Source organism: Podarcis filfolensis, assembly GCF_964270895.1.
Source record: "Podarcis filfolensis genome assembly, chromosome: 10".
In the NCBI taxonomy this organism is placed as follows: domain Eukaryota; kingdom Metazoa; phylum Chordata; class Lepidosauria; order Squamata; family Lacertidae; genus Podarcis; species Podarcis filfolensis.
Genome location: NC_139612.1, coordinates 74,324,405 through 74,343,335, shown reverse-complemented (window position 1 = coordinate 74,343,335; position 18,931 = coordinate 74,324,405). Strand labels below are relative to the sequence as shown.

At 45.8% G+C, this 18,931-nt stretch overlaps 3 protein-coding genes across 3 annotated transcripts in view; 2 read left to right on the top strand and 1 right to left on the bottom strand.

Annotated features, from left to right (window-relative positions):
- Positions 1-15,846, bottom strand: part of LOC310742944 (uncharacterized protein) — a 47,463-nt gene extending 31,617 nt beyond the window's left edge. Inside the window, exon 1 of the mRNA XM_083572884.1 lies at positions 15,752-15,846. The gene's annotated coding sequence lies outside the window, so the exon portion shown is untranslated. The remainder of the gene's footprint in view (positions 1-15,751) is intronic.
- Positions 1-18,931, top strand: part of PPP6R2 (protein phosphatase 6 regulatory subunit 2) — a 1,004,265-nt gene that overhangs the window by 372,046 nt on the left and 613,288 nt on the right. The gene's annotated exons all lie outside the window — the stretch shown is intronic.
- The window catches only part of LOC310742923 (uncharacterized protein), a 177,435-nt gene that overhangs the window by 68,906 nt on the left and 89,598 nt on the right, over positions 1-18,931 (top strand). The window lies entirely within an intron of this gene.

The following is an 18,931-nucleotide window of genomic DNA, read 5'->3' as shown; positions in this document are numbered from 1 at the left end:
ATATTTTTTTAAAAAATTCTTTCCATACTTTACTAGAATCATCCTCATATATATTTAAACTTTTATTTGAAATCCAGATCCCTAGGTATTTAACCTTATTTTTAATTTCCAGGCCTGTTTCTTCTTGAAGTTCTTTTTTTTCTTCCATTGTGAGGCTTTTTGTCAGTAATTTAGTTTTTTGGTAGCTTATTTTCAGCCCCAGGCCGGCCATAAATTAATCTAGCAAAAGACCCCGGGGTGGCCAGGAGCAGCGCATGCGGACGTGAGTCTAGGAATGGAGAAGATTGTGGGCGGGATTCTCTGAAACACCCAGCAACCCAGATTCTCATCCTTTGCTGTCTCTTTTGCTTACGGTCTTCACTCCCAGTCTTCCTGGCAAGAGGTAGCGAGGAGGGGGAGGGGAGAACGGGAGACTTGGGGTTCTGCAATTAGAGAGGCAATTAACTGCAAGGGGAGAACGCCAATCAAAGCTCTCATTCCCTGTCGGGGAACCTGAGATCTGAAACTTTTCCTTTTCCCCAAGGAAGACGCCCCAAGGCTGGTCCAATGGCCACTTTGGATAGCAAGGGACTTGGGCTCGGTTTCCAATTTCTCTTTTTCTCGTAAATGCAGCTGCACCGGCAGCACCAAGATCCGGGAGGAAGTTACTGGTGCGCGTCAGAGCGCAAGGGCGTTTACAGCTCCTTTCCATTCTCTCTGGAGCAGCCGGATTTGGCACTGGGCTGTCAGGCGTCCAATGGAAAGGGACTCTTTTCCCTAGCATGTAAGAGGCAGAAAAGGTTGCTGGGACCCCATGGTAAGTAAAGGGAGGGAGAAGGACTTTGTAGCGTCCTTCGTAGAGAAGACGAACGACTGTCAGGTCAGGAAAGACCTGGGAAAAGGCTGGCGGGTTTTTGCTTTGGTTGAAAAATGGGATCCCCACATTCTCAGAGTTCTAACCGCCAGACGCAAAGACATGTGCTGGTCGCAGCAGGAGGGGGAATCTCTATGGATGCTTCAGCTGACGGCCTTCTCTGGGTCTCCTGGCCCCCTCCTCTCCTCCCTCTGAGTCTGAACTGCTCTCTGCCACAGACTCTTCCCACTCACCTAACCCTGTTTCCTCCTCAGCTTGCAACATCTCCCCTCCCATTCTGCTCCCCTTTCTCCCTCTTTCGGCTCATTGCCACCCCACCACCAGGAAGGCAGCCCTCCTTCTGAAACACCAAGAGAGTAAACTGACAGTTCTCTGAATGGAGAGGAGCAGAAAGCGGAGTCCTCTCAAGATCAGTATTGGGACCTGCGGCTTTTCAACTTGTTCATAAATGATCTAGACTTAGGAGGGAGCAGGGAGGGGGCAAAGTTTGCTGATGGCAGCAAATTGTCCAGGGTTGTTCAAAGAAAGAGAGATTGCAAGGAGCTCCAAAGGGACTTCTCCAAACGGGGTGAATGGGCAGAAAATACAGTTCATTATCAATAAGATTAAAGGGATGCATGTTGGGACAAAAAACCAAACACCTGTTAATATCATGTACAGGCTCATGGGGTCTGAACTGGATTTCCCTGTGTGCTCTAGACCAGGGGAGAGGGGAGCTGGTTGCAGCAGGAGGGGGAATCTCCATGGATGCTTCAGCTGACGACCTTCTCTGGGTCTCCTGGCCCCCTCCTCTCCTCCCTCTGAGTCTGAACTGCTCTCTGCCACAGACTCTTCCAGCTCACCAAACCCTGTTTCCTCCTCAGCTTGCAATATCTCCCCTTCCGGTCTGCTCCCCTTTCTCCCTCTTTTGGCTCATCCCCCCACCCGTCCCTGGGCTCTGAGCCTTCTTCCCTTGTGGGTCCCCCAGCTGGTGCCTCCCCCCCCCCCCACCAGCCAGTCCATGACAACAGCAGCAGCTACAGCACTGTGGTCCTCTGGTGGGAAAACTCCTGAGCACATGACTGAATCAAAAATTCTGGGACTATGGAAAAATACTATCTTCCTCAAACCCCAGAATGAGCAGGAGCTCTGGGGTTGCCCCATGGGGTTCATGAGTGAAGATGAGCCCCCCAGGAGACTTCCCTGGTACCTGCAGCCCCTCTTTTCCCCTCTTGAAATTAGGCTTGGGGGGAAATCTCCCATTCAATTTCAGTATTTCAAGTTTCTTCAGAATGCGCAGGGCAGGAGGCAGCAATGAAGTTCTGGTGAAGAAGCAGTGCTTGGAGATCATGCGGTGGGGTGTGTGTGACAGAGTTTGGTGCAAAAACCAAAGGTACTTTCATCTAAAATTATACTCACAATTGTGAGATGTTGCCTTCATTATTTCATTATTATACAGTTTTACATATAAACACCGGAACTTCACATATACCTCATGCTTTTAGGAATGATTTCCTGCTGAGTTCATTGCTCAGAGTGGACTCTGAGAGGAAGACGTCCCACACTCCATACATCTAAATGGGTTCTCCCATCTGAGAGTCCTGGGATGTTCCTTGATCACTCTATTATAAATAAAGCACTTTTTGCAGTCTTTTCATTTAAACTGTTTCAACTCTTAAAGTTCTTCCTGTCCATGAGTCTGTTGATTTTGAACTTCCACTAAGAGTGAACCTCTATCTACTTTCTTTTCATTTAAAGTGTTTCAACTCTTAAAGTTCTTCCTGTCCATGAGTCTGTTGATTTTGAACTTCCACTAAGAGTGAACCTCTATCTACTTTCCCACTTCCAGACGCGGCGCCATTGGCAATGGCGGAATCCCTCTGACTTGGAGGGACACAGCTCCACGGAAATTGGGTCTTGCCGCTACGGCGAAGTGGGGACCCTTCTGAAATCACAGGCAGTTGAAGCCTGTGAACGTGGGACTCGGTGGGCACCATTTGCGCCCCCCCCCGAACTGCAAAGGAGCCCGGCTACGAGCTCCGGAGCGCAACGGGGCTGTCTGGCGCAGTGCTGAGAGTTAACTGCTTCTTCTGTGGGGTGAAGCTGCACAGCTGCTGCCGGAGAGCGCCGACCTTTTTCCTGTGACAATTCGGCTATTAAACAACTACCCGTGAGTAGGTCAAGCTCAAAGATCGGGGATTAAGGGGGGGGATTTAAATTTGGTACCGAAACGGGAAGGTGTAAACAGGAAGTCCTCCTTCCGTTCTTTGTAAGCAGATCAAAGCAAAGACTGTTTTAACTAAATACCTTGAAAGTCGCTTTGGAAAAGACTTAAATCTTAACATCAAGAAGGAGAACTCCCTCCCTGAGGTGCAGGAGAGGGGAGGGAGAAGGGGAAGTGTATTTTCCCTGCAAAGAAAAACAAGAGAGAAAGGGAACAAAGACCACCACTTAACGCCTGGGAACGGACTGCCAAGGGGCAATAGAACTGCCGTACTGTGAATTGCGCTGTTTAAAGACAATGCAACTTTTTGACAGCTAGCTCTGTAAGAGAGACTTGACTTTGAAACTGTTGCTTTCTTTGCCAAAGGGGGGACTTATGAAAGTTGAAAAAGTTACTTTATTGTTACAAGTTTGGACTGTTGCTGTGTCCCCCTAGAGGAACTTTGAAACTGTTACAACTGTTACAACTGGCCTGGGAATTTCCCACTTTAAACTGGCTAGGGGAATTTCCCACTACAAAACAAGCTCCAACCGTGGGATTGACCTTGATCCTTAGATAAAGTGTTATGGCAAACTTGACTCAAGAGAAAAGAACGAGACAGGGCAGAACTAGACTGCAGCAGCGTAGAGCATCAGCATCTGGCCCTTCTGCCCCATCAGGGGAAGATCCATCCCAAGCTGGGCCTAAAGGAATGGCAACGGAAGAGGGCTTGGCTCCAGCATTGGATAACATTTTTGAATCTTTGGAAAAATTAAGCAAACAAGTTGCTGAAGCATCAAATAAAATTGACCAAAACACTTCAAGCATTAATAACTTGGGGCAGAAGGTGAGCACAAACACAGAATCTATTGAGAAACTGCTGCAGGAATCTACTGCGACTCGAAAGATAGCCGAGGAAGCAAAGGAAAAAGTTCTGGCCATTGAGGAAAAGCTACCACCAATATCCAGGCAGCTTGAGGACCATAAGTCAGTGTTGTCTATGATTGAACTGAAAGAAAAGCAGACAAATCTAAGGATCAGGGTTGTACCCGAACTTGAGAAGGACAATTTGAGTGACTTTCTTACGCAGGAATTTGCAGGCTCTTGGAACCTAGATTTGGACAAGTTAGACTTCAAGATAGTGAGTGCCTTTAGACTTGGAAGAGGGGGGAGAAAGAACAGGGTGAGAGACTGTTTGATTACCCTCCGATCAAAAGAGGAGGGAGACAGAATACTGAGTCTGCATTTTCAGACGACCTTGGAAATAAACGATACAAGAGTGGAGATATTCAAGGATATCCCGAAACATCTTTTGGACCTTAGGTCCAATTATGGAGATCTAGTGGCCCTGCTGAGAGGAAGTAAAATCATCTTTAGGTGGGAATTCCCCCAAGGCCTATCCTTTACTTTTAAAGGGAGAAAGTATAAAATAAGATCAGTGGAAGACAAGGAAAAAAATTTGAGAGAGCACGGAGAAGACCTGCAAAAAGAAGCTGAAGAAGAGCTGAGAGCTTTAAAATCAGGATTACAGGACATCATACCACCACCTTTGGGATTGGATAAGCTAGAGAAAGTGATACCACCGTCAGAGCAAGAACAATTATTGGGAGCAGTTGGAGGAAAGTAAAGTAAATACACTATGTCTCTGCAACTATTAAGTTGGAACATTCGTGGATTTAATTTCCCGGAGAAAAGGAAAAAAGTCTTTCATATACTGAAAAAGGAACAATTGGACTTAATCTGTTTACAGGAAACACATGTGATAATGCTACATAGGAAAGTATTGATTAACAAAAGACTGGGCCAAGAGTTTATTTCATTGGACAAGGTTAAGAAGAGAGGAGTGGTGATCTATGCAAAAGAGAGCCTATCACCGAAATTTGTTTTTAAAGATGAACAAGGAAGATATGTGGCAATTGAAATTCAAACACAAGGAGAAATTTTTTTAATAATAGGAGTATATGCACCAAATGAGGGGAAATCTGAATTTTTTAAGAAGTTGCATGAGACATTGTTGGACTATATGGATTATAACATGATTATGATGGGAGACATGAAGGGAGTGGTATCTACAAACATGGATAAGTCGCAGAGACAGGTAATTACTAATGATGGCAGACTACCAAAAACTTTTTTTGAGATGACTGACAATATGGACTTGATTGACATTTGGAGAATAAAGAATCCCCTGGGTAGAGAGGGAACCTTCTTCTCTGAAGCCCAAATGACATGGACAAGAATTGACCAAATTTGGATAACTAGAGGCCTGGCACCTAAGACTCAAAAAGTGGAAATTTGCCCAAAAATTTGCTCCAACCATAATGCTGTGAAAATGGAGATGAGAGTAACACCAACCGGTTCCTTCAGGTGGAGGATGAATGACACCTTGTTTAGAGATCAAGAGGTCACTAAGAAGGCCCAAAAAACATTGAGAGACTACTTTGAGATAAATTTGAACACTACCATTGAAAAAAGAGTAATCTGGGATGCAAGTAAAGCAGTTATGGGGAGGGTTTCTGATTCAACAGAATGCAATGAAGAAGAGATCTCAAAATGAGAAAAAAGACAAAATTTTGGAAAAAAAATAAAAGAGGGGGAGAAGAAACTGAGAGCGAAACCAAAGTCACAAGAGATTCTGAGAGATATAAAGTTATACCAAGTGCAATACATGAAGATGATGAATCAGGAAATTGAATGGAAAATTAAACAAATGAGACAAAGGACATTTGAATCGGCTAATAAATGTGGAAAATTGTTAGCCTGGCAAATGAAAAAAAGACAAAAGCTTAATACCTTTACAAACTTGGAAGTGGAAGGAAAGAACATTCAGAATCCAGTGGAAATTAGAAAATGCTTCCAGAGGTACTTTAAACAGTTATATACACAAGAGCCACAGAAAGAATTTGATATAGACCAATTTTTAAAAACAAATGGACTACAAAAAATCTCTCAAGAAAACAAGCTAATGCTGAACAATAAAATAACAGAACAGGAGGTGGAAGGTGCCATTCAGAATATGCAGCTGGGCAAATCTCCAGGGCCGGATGGTTTAACCTCAAAATATTATAGATCCTTGAAGGACTGGATAATTCAACCACTTAAGGAGGTTTGTAATGAAATTCTGGAGGGGGGAAAAGCGCCAGAGTCGTGGAAGGAAGCTTATATTACGCTTATACCAAAAACTGAGTCTGAAAAGACACAACTTAAGAACTACCGCCCCATATCCCTACTTAATGTGGATTATAAAATATTTGCTGATATATTGGCTAAAAGATTAAAAAAAGTATTAGTGGAAGAGATACATAAAGACCAAGCTGGCTTTCTCCCAGGTAGACACCTGTCTGACAATACAAGGAATATAATTAATATTTTGGAGAAGTTGCAAGTGAACATTAATACTAAAGCAGTTTTGATTTTTGTGGATGCGGAGAAAGCCTTTGATAATATTTCTTGGAGTTTTATGAAGAAAAATCTTCAGGGGATGGGGGTTGGTCAAGGGTTTGAAAATGGTATAAGTGCAATTTACTCAGAACAAACGGCTAAACTAATAGTTAACAATGTGGTGTCAGAGGAACTAAAGATAGAGAAAGGTACACGACAAGGCTGCCCAATTTCCCCGCTACTTTTTATTTTGGTCCTGGAAGTTTTGCTAAATATGATTAGAAGGGACCGTCTGATTAAAGGTATACAGGTCGGAGCCAAACAGTATAAATTGAAAGCTTTTGCAGATGACTTAGTATTGACGTTACAGGAGCCAGAATCTAGTACTAACAGAGTATTAGAACTGATTCAAGCATTTGGTCAAGTGGCAGGATTTAAGTTGAACAAATTAAAAACCAAAGTTCTTGAGAAAAATTTAACACCGTTAGAGAAAGAGAGGTTTCAGAAGGAGACAGGCTTAACACTGGTTAAGAAAGTAAAATACTTGGGGGTAAACATGACCGCTAAGAACTTAAACCTATTTAAAGACAACTATGAGAAATGTTGGTCAGAAGTGAAAAAGGACCTAAAAATCTGGTCAAATTTGAAGCTTTCCTTGTTGGGTTGAATCGCTGTTATAAAGATGAATGTATTGCCAAGAATGTTGTTTCTGTTTCAATCATTGCAAATCTTGGACAAGATGGATTGTTTTAAGAAGTGGCAAAGAGACATTTCTAGATTTGTCTGGCAGGGCAAGAAGCCCAGAATAAAATTTAAAATACTAACTGATGTAATGGAAAGAGGTGGATTTGCCCTGCCAGACCTTAAACTTTATTATGAATCAGCAGCATTCTGCTGGTTGAAAGAATGGCTACTTCTTGAAAACACAGACATTTTGGATCTAGAAGGTTTTAATAATGTTTTTGGGTGGCATGCATACTTATGGTACGACAAGGTTAAAGCTCATAAAGCTTTTAAAAACCAGATTGTCAGGAAAGCATTGATTAATGTCTGGATAAAATATAAAGACCTATTAGAGAACAAAACCCCAAGGTGGTTGTCACCGATGGAAGCAAAGGCCCAGAAAAAGCTCAATATGGAGGCCAAATGGCCGAAATATTGGGAAATTTTGGAACAGGAAGGGGACAAATCAAAATTGCAGAGTTTTGAGAAACTAAAAGATAGAGTGCGTGATTGGCTTCATTACTATCAAATTAGGGAGGCATACAATTTGGATAAAAAAATTGGCTTCCAGGTGGAAAAATCAAAATTGGAGACAGAACTGTTAGAACCCAAAACAAAGATATTGTCAAGAATGTACAACTTGCTGTTAAAATGGAATACACAGGATGAAACGGTTAAATCTGCTATGATTAAATGGGCACAAGATGTTGGTCATAACATTATGCTCGCTGACTGGGAACAGTTGTGGACCACAGGTATGAAATTTACGGCATGTAACGCCTTAAGAGAGAGTATTATGAAAATGATATACAGATGGTACATGACGCCAGTCAAGCTCGCAAAAATCTATCACTTGCCCGATAATAAATGTTGGAAATGTAAAGAAAATGAAGGTACATTCTTTCACCTTTGGTGGACGTGCCCAATGATTAAGGCTTTCTGGGAGATGATATATAATGAAATGAAAAAGGTATTTAAATATACCTTCTTGAAGAAACCAGAGGCCTTTCTCCTGGGCTTAGTTGGCCAATTGGTGCCAAAGAAGGATAGAACCTTTTTCATGTATGCAACAACAGCAGCAAGAATACTCATCGCAAAGTATTGGAAGACACAAGATCTACCCACCCTGGAAGAGTGGCAGATGAAAGTGATGGACTATATGGAATTGGCGGAAATGACTGGCAGAATCCGAGACCTGGGAGAAGAGTTGGTGGAAGAAGATTGGAAGAAATTTAAAGACTATCTGCAGAAATACTGTAAAATTAATGAATGTTAAAATGATGTTGGATTGAAATTAAGTGGTTTTAGTAATAAAGCTACTAAGAACATGTAAAAATGGATTGATAATGGATAATGGATGAAACTATAATATTATGCTATGTTGAGATATAGAGTTAAGATAACTGAAAGAGGATAAGGATTTGCTGAATGGAACATCTAAACGGGAATACAAAAAAGGGAGGTGTGAGGAGGTCAGGGAAATAAGTAATTGAAATTTGAGACATGAAATTTAAGATTTTTCTTTTCTTTTTTGTATCTTTTTTTTCTTTAACTTTTTTTAGTTACTTCTACTGTATTTTGCATTTTGTACTGTTACTTTTTGGATTCTTTTTTTCTAACTTTGTTTTTTTATTCTCTTCACTACTATGTAAAACTTCAATAAATATTTATTAAAAAAAAGGAATGCTTTCCTGCTGAGTTCATTGCTCAGAGTTGACTCTGAGAGGAAGACGTCCCACACTCCATACATCTAAATGGGTTCCCCCATTTGAGAGTCCCTAGAGGTTCCTTGATCACTCTATTATAAATAAAGCACTTTTTGCAGTCTTTTCATTTAAACTGCTTCTCCCCTTTGAGTTTGTTGATTTTTTGAAGGGTTTCAACTCTTAAAGTTCTTCCTGTCCATGAGTCTGTTGATTTTGAACTTCCACTAAGAGTGAACCTCTATCTACTTTCCTGATATTTACACGGTTTGTCTTTTGTGTGAGTTTGTTGACATAAATCAAGGGTTCCACTCTGACTGAAGCTCCTTCCACAGTCCATACATTTAAACAGTTTCTCCCCTGTGTATCTGCTGATGTTTTCTAAGATTTCCACTCTGAGTGAAGTATTTACTGTACTCCATACATTAAAATGGTTTCTCCCCTGTGTGAGTCTGTTGATGTTTCCTAAGACATCCACTATTACTAAAACTCTTTTCACACTCCATACATTGAAGTGGTTTCTCCCGTGTGTGAGTCCGTTGATGTGTTCTAAGCTTTCCATTATCACCAAAGGTCTTTCCGCACTCCATACATTTAAATAGTTTCTTACCTATGTGAGTCTGTTGATGTACTCTCAGGTTTCCACTATGACTGAAGCTCTTTCCACACTCCATGCATTTAAATGGTTTCTCTCCTGTATGAGTCCGTTGATGTTTCCTAAGGCTTCCACTATCACTAAAACTCTTTCCACACTCCATGCATTTAAATGGTTTCTCCCCTGTGTGAGTCCGTTGATGTTTCCTAAGGCTTCCACTATCACTAAAACTCTTTCCACACTCCATGCATTTAAATGGTTTCTCCCCTGTGTGAGTCCGTTGATGTGATCTAAGTTGTGAACTCGTAATAAAGTCCTTTCCACACTCCACACATGTAAATGGTTTCTCTCCTGTATGAGTCCGTTGATGTTTCCTAAGGCTTCCACTATCACTAAAACTCTTTCCACACTCCATACATTTAAATGGTTTCTCCCCTGTGTGAGTCCGTTGATGTGATCTAAGTTGTGAACTCCTAATAAAGTCCTTTCCACACTCCACACATGTAAATGGTTTCTCTCCTGTATGAGTCCGTTGATGTTTCCTAAGGCTTCCACTATCACTAAAACTCTTTCCACACTCCATGCATTTAAATGGTTTCTCTCCTGTATGAGTCCGTTGATGTTTCCTAAGGCTTCCACTATCACTAAAACTCTTTCCACACTCCATACATTTAAATGGTTTCTCCCCTGTGTGAGTCCGTTGATGTGATCTAAGTTGTGAACTCGTAATAAAGTCCTTTCCACACTCCATACATTCATAGGGTTTCTCCCCTGTGTGAGTCCGTTGATGTTTCCTAAGGCTTCCACTATCACTAAAACTCTTTCCACACTCCATGCATTTAAATGGTTTCTCCCCTGTGTGAGTCCGTTGATGTAATCTAAGGCTTGCACTGAAACTGAAGCACTTCCCACACTGCACACATTTAAATGGTTTCTCTCCTGTGTGAGTCCGTTGATGTTTCCTAAGGCTTCCACTATCACTAAAGTCCTTTCCACACTCAATACATTTATATGGTTTCTCCCCTGTGTGAGTCCATTTGTGCAATTTAAGGTTTCCACTCTGACTGAAATTCTTCCCACACTCCCTGCACTTAAAAGATTTTCTCTCTTTGTGAGTCCTCTGGTGTGTTCTAAGTTTTGCATTGAAAGAGAAGCTCTTTCCGCACTCCATACCTTTAAATGGGTTCTTTCCTTTTTGTGTTCGTTGATGTGAACTATGTGTGCTCGTTCAGTGAAGCATATTCCACGTTTCACATATTTTAATGGCTATTCCTAATGAAACAAAAGGTGTCCTGTCCCCTGCAATTCTGTCTTTTCCATCACCTTTTTCAGAGTGGGCAGAAAGGAAATCCTGTTTGGGTTTCAAGAAAGAGAACACAGAAAAAAAAGGGCACATCAACCGCCATTAGCACATTCTCTTATTTCAACATCTCCTACATTCTCCCATGTCCTACCCATGTCTAATGATAGTAATTCATCAGCAACCTTTTATAATCCTCAATCATCTTTAATAACACAGCATGATCTTGGAATACTGTTGTCCTGTGGGACTGCCTTTCAAATCAAGTGGTTGCCCCCGTTTCCACCTCTAGATCTTCATGAATCACCTGCACAGTCTCACTGACCTCAGGAGCTCCATATGGACCATTTTGGAAGGCTCAGGCCTACATCCCTTCCAGGGACTGTGGTCAGGGTCAGTCAAAGAACTAGTGACAAGGCTTGGTACTAGGGGTCAGCTGAATGGGTGCTCAGGGAACCTCCTGTTCTTGGAGATGGACCTCTGTCTACATGCCTCACATTGTATGGAGAGAGCAGGAAAAGCGGAAAGAAAGCAGCTGGCACATGGGAATCCCAGATGGAAACACCCACCCCAATGGTTCTTTATAATGATGGTGTGCTGCCTGATCCTCTGCTTGTCTTCTGACAGAGGACTATCCTAATCTGGTACTGAAAAGCAGGATATTCAAGGCAAGGAGGTAACTGTAGTTAATGGTAGGTAGCCATATTGGTCTGATACAGTTCATAGAATCATAGAATCATAGAGTTGGAAGAGACCACAAGGGCCATCGAGTCCAACCCCCTGCCAAGCAGGAAACACCATCAGAGCTCTCCTGACATATGGTTGTCAAGCCTCTGCTTAAAGACCTCCAAAGAAGGAGACTCCACCACACTCCTTGGCAGCAAATTCCACTGTCAAACAGCTCTTACTGTCAGGAAGTTCTTCCTAATGTTTAGGTGGAATCTTCTTGCCTGCAGTTTGGATCCATTGCTCCGTGTCCACTTCTGTGCAGCAGCAGAAAACAACCTTTCTCCCTCCTCTATGTGACATCCTTTTATATATTTGAACACGGCTATCATATCACCCCTTAACCTCCTCTTCTCCAGGCTAAACATGCCCAGCTCCCTTAGCCGTTCCTCATAAGGCATCGTTTCCAGGCCTTTGACCATTTTGGTTGCCCTCCTCTGGACACGTTCCAGTTTGTCAGTGTCCTTCTTGAACTGTGGTGCCCAGAACTGGACACAGTACTCCAGGTGAGGTCTGACCAGAGCAGAATACAGTGGCACTATTACTTCCCTTGATCTAGATGCTATACTCCTATTGATGCAGCCCAGCATTGCATTGGCTTTTTTAGCTGCCGCGTCACACTGTTTGCTCATGTCAAGTTTGTGGTCAACCAAGACTCCTAGATCCTTTTCACATGTACTGCTCTCAAGCCAGGTGTCTTGGGAGAAAAAAAAAAGACAAACCTGGACAGTGTCTTAAAAAGGAGAGACATCACCTTGCCAACAAAGGTCCGTATAGTTAAAGCTATTGTTTTCCCAGTAGTGAAGTATGGAAGTGAGAGCTGGACCATAAAGAAGGCTGATCGCCAAAGAATTGATGCTTTTGAATTCGGGTGCTAGAGAAGACTCTTGAGAGTCCCATAGACTGCAAGAAGATCAAACCTCTCCATTCTGAAGGAAATCAGCCCTGAGTGCTCACTGGAAGGACAGATCGTGAAGCTGAGGCTCCAAGACTTTGGCCACCTCAAGAGAAGAGAAGACTCCCTGGAAAAGACCCTGATGTTGGAAAAGATGGAGGGCCCAAGGAGAAGGGGACGACGGAGGAGGAGATGGTGGGACAGTGTTCTTGAAGCGACCAGCATGAGTTTGACCAAACTGCGGGAGGCAGTGGAAGACAGGAGTGCCTGGCGTGCTCTGGTCCATGGGGTCACGAAGAGTCGGACACGACTAAACGAATAAACAACAACAGCAGCAGCAGCACCTTAGGGACCAACTAAGTTTGTTCTAGGTATAAGTTTTCGTGTGCATGCACACTTCTTCATATAGTGAAGGGTAGTAGGAGATGGTAGTAGGAGTACACTTCTGAGGAAAAAACCCACCACACACTCCCACAATATACAAGGGTCTGGTGACATCTGTCTCAGTGTATCTGAAGAAGTGTGCATGCACACGGAAGCTTAAATCTAGAACAATCATAGGTGCTACTGGACTATTTTTTAATTTTTTATTTCAACTGCGTCAGACCAACACGGCTACCTACCTGAATCTAGATGTCATGGGGTGTTGGGGAGCAGTAGTTCCTTTGGTGGGGGACATGTCCTGCACATTCTGGTGTCATTTTTCCACCCTTGGTGCCCACCCTGCACTCAGCTCTCACCTGTGGCTTCCAGAAGCTGTTAGGAGGCAACAGGTGTTCAAGGAACGGCTTCAACCGGCCGGCTAACCCAGGTGAGGAAAGCTGATGGGTCTCAAATCCTTGGGGGGCTGGGAATTCTGCTGCACCTGAAGTCAAGCCCTGGTGGATGGAGAGGAGGAGAACAACCGTGAATCCCACAGTCCAGAAGGCAGATTCTGCCCGTGCGGAAGAGGAACGTGAAGGGCAGGTGGGGCACGTCCACCTGGAGGCTTGTTATCTAGTCCCAGGGTTACTCTGACACTGAATTATATATGAATTACAGTATTGAAATGCGCCTGCTCCCACTTCATATTCTGCTATTACTCTACTCTGCTTGTCTGTTTCTTACTTGAGTGCTGTTTTGGTATGCTAAGTCAGGGTTTTACTGTGAGTTACATTTTTGCTAATTTTGGGTCCTGTTATGCTTATCTGTCTTCAGTAATAAATTTCTCAGCTGAATTACTTTTTTGCTGCCTCTGTGTTTTTTTCCTACGCTGCTAACTATACATCGATCATTATGGAGGAGCAAGATCTGCAACTTCAAGCCCTCAACAGCCTCGGCCCTGTGGACCTGAAGGAGCATCTTCACCCCCATCGCTCAGTCTGGACAGGGAGGTCCTCCTCCGAGGGTCTTCTGCTGGTTCCCTTGCTGTTAGAAGTGAAGTTCCAGGGAACCAGGCAGAGGGCCTCCTGCCCCATGGAATGCCCTCCCTTCAGAGGGCAAGGAAGTAGGCAACCATCTGACATTTAGAAGACAGCTGTCTCAAGAGGTTTTTAATGTTGGGTGTTTTACTGTCTTGTATATGTACTGTAGGGACGCGGGTGGCGTTGTGGGTTACACCTCAGAGCCTAGATCAGAAGGTTGGCGGTTCGAATCCCCGCAACAGGATGAGCTCCCGTTGCTCGGCCCCTGCTCCTGCCAACCTAGCAGCAGTTCGAAAGCACGTCAAAGTGCAAGTAGATAAGTAGGTACCACTCTGGCGGGAAGGGAAACGGGCTTTCCGTGCACTGCCCTAGTTCTCCAGAAGCGGCTTAGTCCTGCTGGCCACATGACCCGGAAGCTGTACGCCGGCTCCCTCGGCCAATAAAGCCAGATGAGCACCGCAACCCCAGAGTCGGCCACGACTGGACCTAATGGTCAGGGGTCCCTTTACCTTTACCTATATGTACTGTAAGCTGCCCAGAGTGGCTGGGGGAAAATACTAATACTATAACTTCTAGAGTGGTACCTCAGGTTACAGGCGCTTCAGGTTACAGACTCTGCTAACCCAGAAATATTACCTTGGGTTAAGAACTTTGCTTCAGTATGAGAACAGAAATCACACGGCGGCAGCAGGAGACCCCATTAGCTAAAGTGGTACCACAGGTTAAGAACAGTTTCAGGTTAAGAACGGACCTCCAGAACGAATCCAGTTCTTAACCCGAGGTACCACTGTACTATTATTATTATTATGATATTTTTTGTAGTTACTTTGGAATTCATACTGCAATATCAGCTCACGAAATGTTATGGGTGGAGAAAATCACAGGGTTGCTGTAAACTATAATCCCACCCACAAACTCTCATTCACATATAGTGTATAAATTTGGGGAGGTCACACACCTCACCTGTGCTAATACTGGCAGTCTTTGGCCTGCACAGGCACACCTGGTGTGTAGAGCCTCCAGCCCCAGGCACTGTCTATCAAGAAAATGGGTCCTTTGACTGGGAAGATTCATGCAATCGCTGTCATCAGATGCTGATGGGTTGTATCTCAGCTTGTCAGTCACTCTGACATTGCCTACAAAGAATAGGGGGAACAGAAATGCTTTTGAGGTGCAACTTCTGTATCAATCCTGAGAGCCATTCCATGGACTCTGCACCCCTGTTTCCGATGACAGGTGTACATTATCCTCATCCTCAGCGGAAAAGACAATAAAGATGGAAGCCTGAGAGAGAGGAAAAGGTTTCTGGCTGCTTCCTGGGTGGGATTGCGGAAACCAAGAGCCGCTTCTGAGAAGGCCTCTCCCCTCCTTTCAGGATTTCCTCTCCTCTCCAGGGGACCAAGGAATGGACTGGGCAGAATGGCTGTGTCTGGACAGGGCAGGGGCTTATGGGGTGGGAAGAGGATGGAGATTGCAGGATGGAAGGGTGGGGGGACAGGACCCCCACTTTCCAGGGATCCCTCTCTGGTCGCCTTGAAGGGAGAGTCGATTGCTGGGCGGGAGCGAGAAGCCAAGGCGGCCCCTCGGGCTATCTCCCCCTCCCCCAATGCTGTGCTTCCTTGCCCTGGGGGTGCCCCCCTTCTACCTTCGCCCTTGGCGCCCCCTGCACCCAGAGGCCCCCTTGGCTCACCCCTCGCCATGCGCCCCCATCTCTCCATTTGGAGGGGCCCCCCAAGACGACATGGGGAGGGATAGGGGGGTCTCTATCCAGGCGCCTCCCGCACCCCTTAACCCTTTCCTGGCCCGCTTCTCCGTGCCCCAGGGATGCCTGCGCGGGGGAAACGGGGCCAGGGAGTCCTCGTGGGTGGGCGCCCCATCTCCGCCCCTTCGCAGCACGCGTGCCGGGATCCAGGCCCCACGGAAGGCGCTTGGGGGAGCTGGAGGGGATCTCTGGGTCCTTTTCTCCCCCTCTCCCCCGCGAGCCCTTTACCTCTTTGTCCTCGCTCCCGATTCTCCTTTCCTGCAACATCCACGGGGGGGGGGGTCCCCTGCCTCCTCCCTCCCCTTTCCGAAAGCGCCTCTAGAGCTACGTCGTAGAGTAGAAGCTCCACTTGCGGGAGAAGCAGGCAGCTTGGGAGGGGGCTCACACTCCCCAGTCCTGGAGCAGAAGCCGGATTGGAGGAGGAGGAGGAGGAAGGGATGGGACGTTTGGGGGCGGGATCTGGGGTTGTGGGGCGGGGTGAGAGGAGGATAAGCCGGGAGGGGAGGGAAAGAATTGAGGGGGGGGGAGGAAGAGGAAGGTTTCTCCCTCCCTTTTTCCTTTTGTGGATCAGGAGAGCGGGGAGGGGCTGATCCCTGAGCTCCAGCGGCAAAGTGGGTCCCGTCCCGCCTACAAGGTTTGCATTGCAAAATGCTCCCCTCCCCCACCCCACGAGCTTAGATCCCTCCGTGTTTTAGGTCTTGGCGCTGCAGCCCCTCCGCCCCCCCCGAAGTTCCTTTAAGAGCCCCACGTTGCACGGGGCAGGCTCACCTGCAGCGAAACAAAAACCAGCTGCCCTGGCAGAGTGGAGCCAGGCTGGGGCGCACCGTGGGGACCCCAGAAACGTGTCCCTAGAAGAAATGTGTCTGATCCTGCAGGGCTCACCTAACGCTCTGATGCAAGTGAACCCCCCTTTGTCCTTCCGGGAGAACAGGGTTTCCCAAACTTGGGTCTCCAGCTGCTTTTGGACTACAGCTCCCATCACCCTGAGCTAGCAAGACCAGTGGTCAGGGATGATGGCTATTGCCATCAGGATCTCCAGGTGGCTCTGGCAAGTGAGCCCAGCTGCGTGTGACAAGAGTGGGGGAATTCCGTCCTGGTGACATGGAAAATACAAGGGGGTGTGTGTTTACCATCTGACATTATCCCCTGGGTCCAAAACCCCTCTCCCCTCAGTCGCACAAGAACAACACACACATCGTATAAATACAGGAAAACACGGTCTCTGCATTTTATGAATGGAATTTATGGACTCTGTGTTTTATGAATGGGATTTATGAATAACTGAAGCTCACCAATCAAGAGTGCTATGTTTTGACAGCTAGCCAATGGGGGAATCCATAGGCGGCTGAAAATCTCTGCAAACCAGCCATTCAGCTCAGCCTTTGCACGGTTGTCTCAGCGCCCTCCTGCTGCTCAGACTATGGGCAACGTATATGAAATGTATCCATTTTGGTTTCGATTGTCTAAAGTTGCTAGAATGTTACAAAGATTGTGTCTGAATGTATCCTTTCAGCTTGACAGCTCAGGGAAAGATACCTAACTTTGTAAATTCACATAATATCCATTCTTTAACCAATTCTTCCCATTCCAACGCCATTTTAAGGTGAATTTAGGCTTCACCCTCCTCCATGACCCTGGAAGCGGATAGTCACGTAGGCAGCGAGAACAGGGCCTCCTGCCATAATCCCCTGAGCGTGAGAGAACGTACACTTCGCCCCACCCAGGGAGTGACCAAGGGGCGACAAAAGACTTCCACAGAGGCAGCTGACCAAGCCAGGTCTTCTGAAAGCCCATCTCAGGAGAAGCCCTGAGCGCAAGGATGTATGTGGATAGTTTTATTGTTCTCTGGGTGGTGGGTACTTGAGAGGTGTCCGGAGACGTACCTGATAGAAGGACGAAATGCTGAACTTGTGTAACCCTTTGATACCCCTCCCCACTTGTGACATACTAGCGAAGATGCTGCTCAAAATGTATTCTGGGTGAAGGGGGGGGAGTTAAAAAGGTTGATGTCACCCCAGGCTCAGGGTTCTTGCTCTGTGTGGGAATCTGTTGCGCAACAATAAAGATCATGGTCTACTGATCGCCGGTTTGCTCCAGATTACAGTGGTACCTCTAGTTACGAACTTAATTCGTTCCGGAGGTCTGTAACTCTTCAAGGTTAGCAGAGTTTGTAACCTGAAGCGTTTGTAACATGAGCCGTTTGTAATTCGAGGTACCACTGTACTTGGCTGGAACTTCCTTCTTTCACTGACCTCACAGACTCATGGGGGACTTGCACCCCAACGAGCTGGGCTGTTGAGTAGCCTCTCAACCCGGGATTTTCCTCATCACTGGCCATCCCCTTTGAGTATAGGGGTCAATGCCCCTATTCCTTCAGCAGGAGCGATTGTGGGGATTCCATTCAGCTCCGCCGTTCCCAAATGGCAATTCTTCTTCAGCCATTGTGGGAGCAGAAAGGCTAGAAGCTGAAGAGGTTTCCCTTTGAGTAAGCTTTGCTTCGCTTTCTGCTGACCTCAGTCTCTTGGATTGTGGCCAGCTTTCCTCTTCCATTTCCCTGAATGCTGACCAGTGTTGGATGTGTGGGGAAGCAAAATTCACCCCAGATCTTTTCTGCAGGGTTCCCTTCGCTGCACAGAAGGAAGGAGGGAGGGGGGAACACGTACTAAGAAAGGGACAGTACTCTGAATGGAGAGGGGCAGAAAGCAGAGTCCCCTCAAGATCAGTATTGGGACCTGTGGCTTTTCAACTTGTTCATAAATGATCTAGAGTTAGGAGGGAGCAGGGAGGGGCAAAGTTTGCTCATGGCAGCAAATTGTCCAGGGTTGTTCAAACAAAGAGATATTGCAAGGAGCTCCAAAAGGACCTCTCCAAACGGGGTGAATGGGCAGAAAATACAGTTCATTATCAATGAGATTAAAGTGATACATGTTTGGACAAAAAAACCCTACGCCCATTAATATCATGTACAGGCTCATGGGGTCTGAATTGGATTTCTCTGTGTGCTCTAGGAGACCAGGGGAGAGGGGAGCTGGTCACAGCAGGAGGGGGAGTCTCCCTGGATGCTTCAGGAGTCGGCCTCCTCTAGGTCTCCTAGCCCCCTCCTCTCCTCCCTCTGAGCCTAAACTGCTCTCTGCCCCAGCCTCTTCCTGCTCACCAAACCCTGTTTCCCCCTCAGCTTGCAACACCTCCCCTCCCCTTCTGCTTCCTTTTCTCCCTCTTTCGGCTCACTGCCATCCCACCACAAGTCCCCAGGATCTAAGCCTTCTTCCCTTGTGGGTCCCCCAACTGGCGCCTCCCCCCCCTGCACCCAGCTGTTCCATGACAGCAAAAGCAGAAACAACAGTAAAATCAGTATGATAGCAATATGAACTGTGGTCCTCTGGTAGGAAAACTCCCTAGCAGCATGAC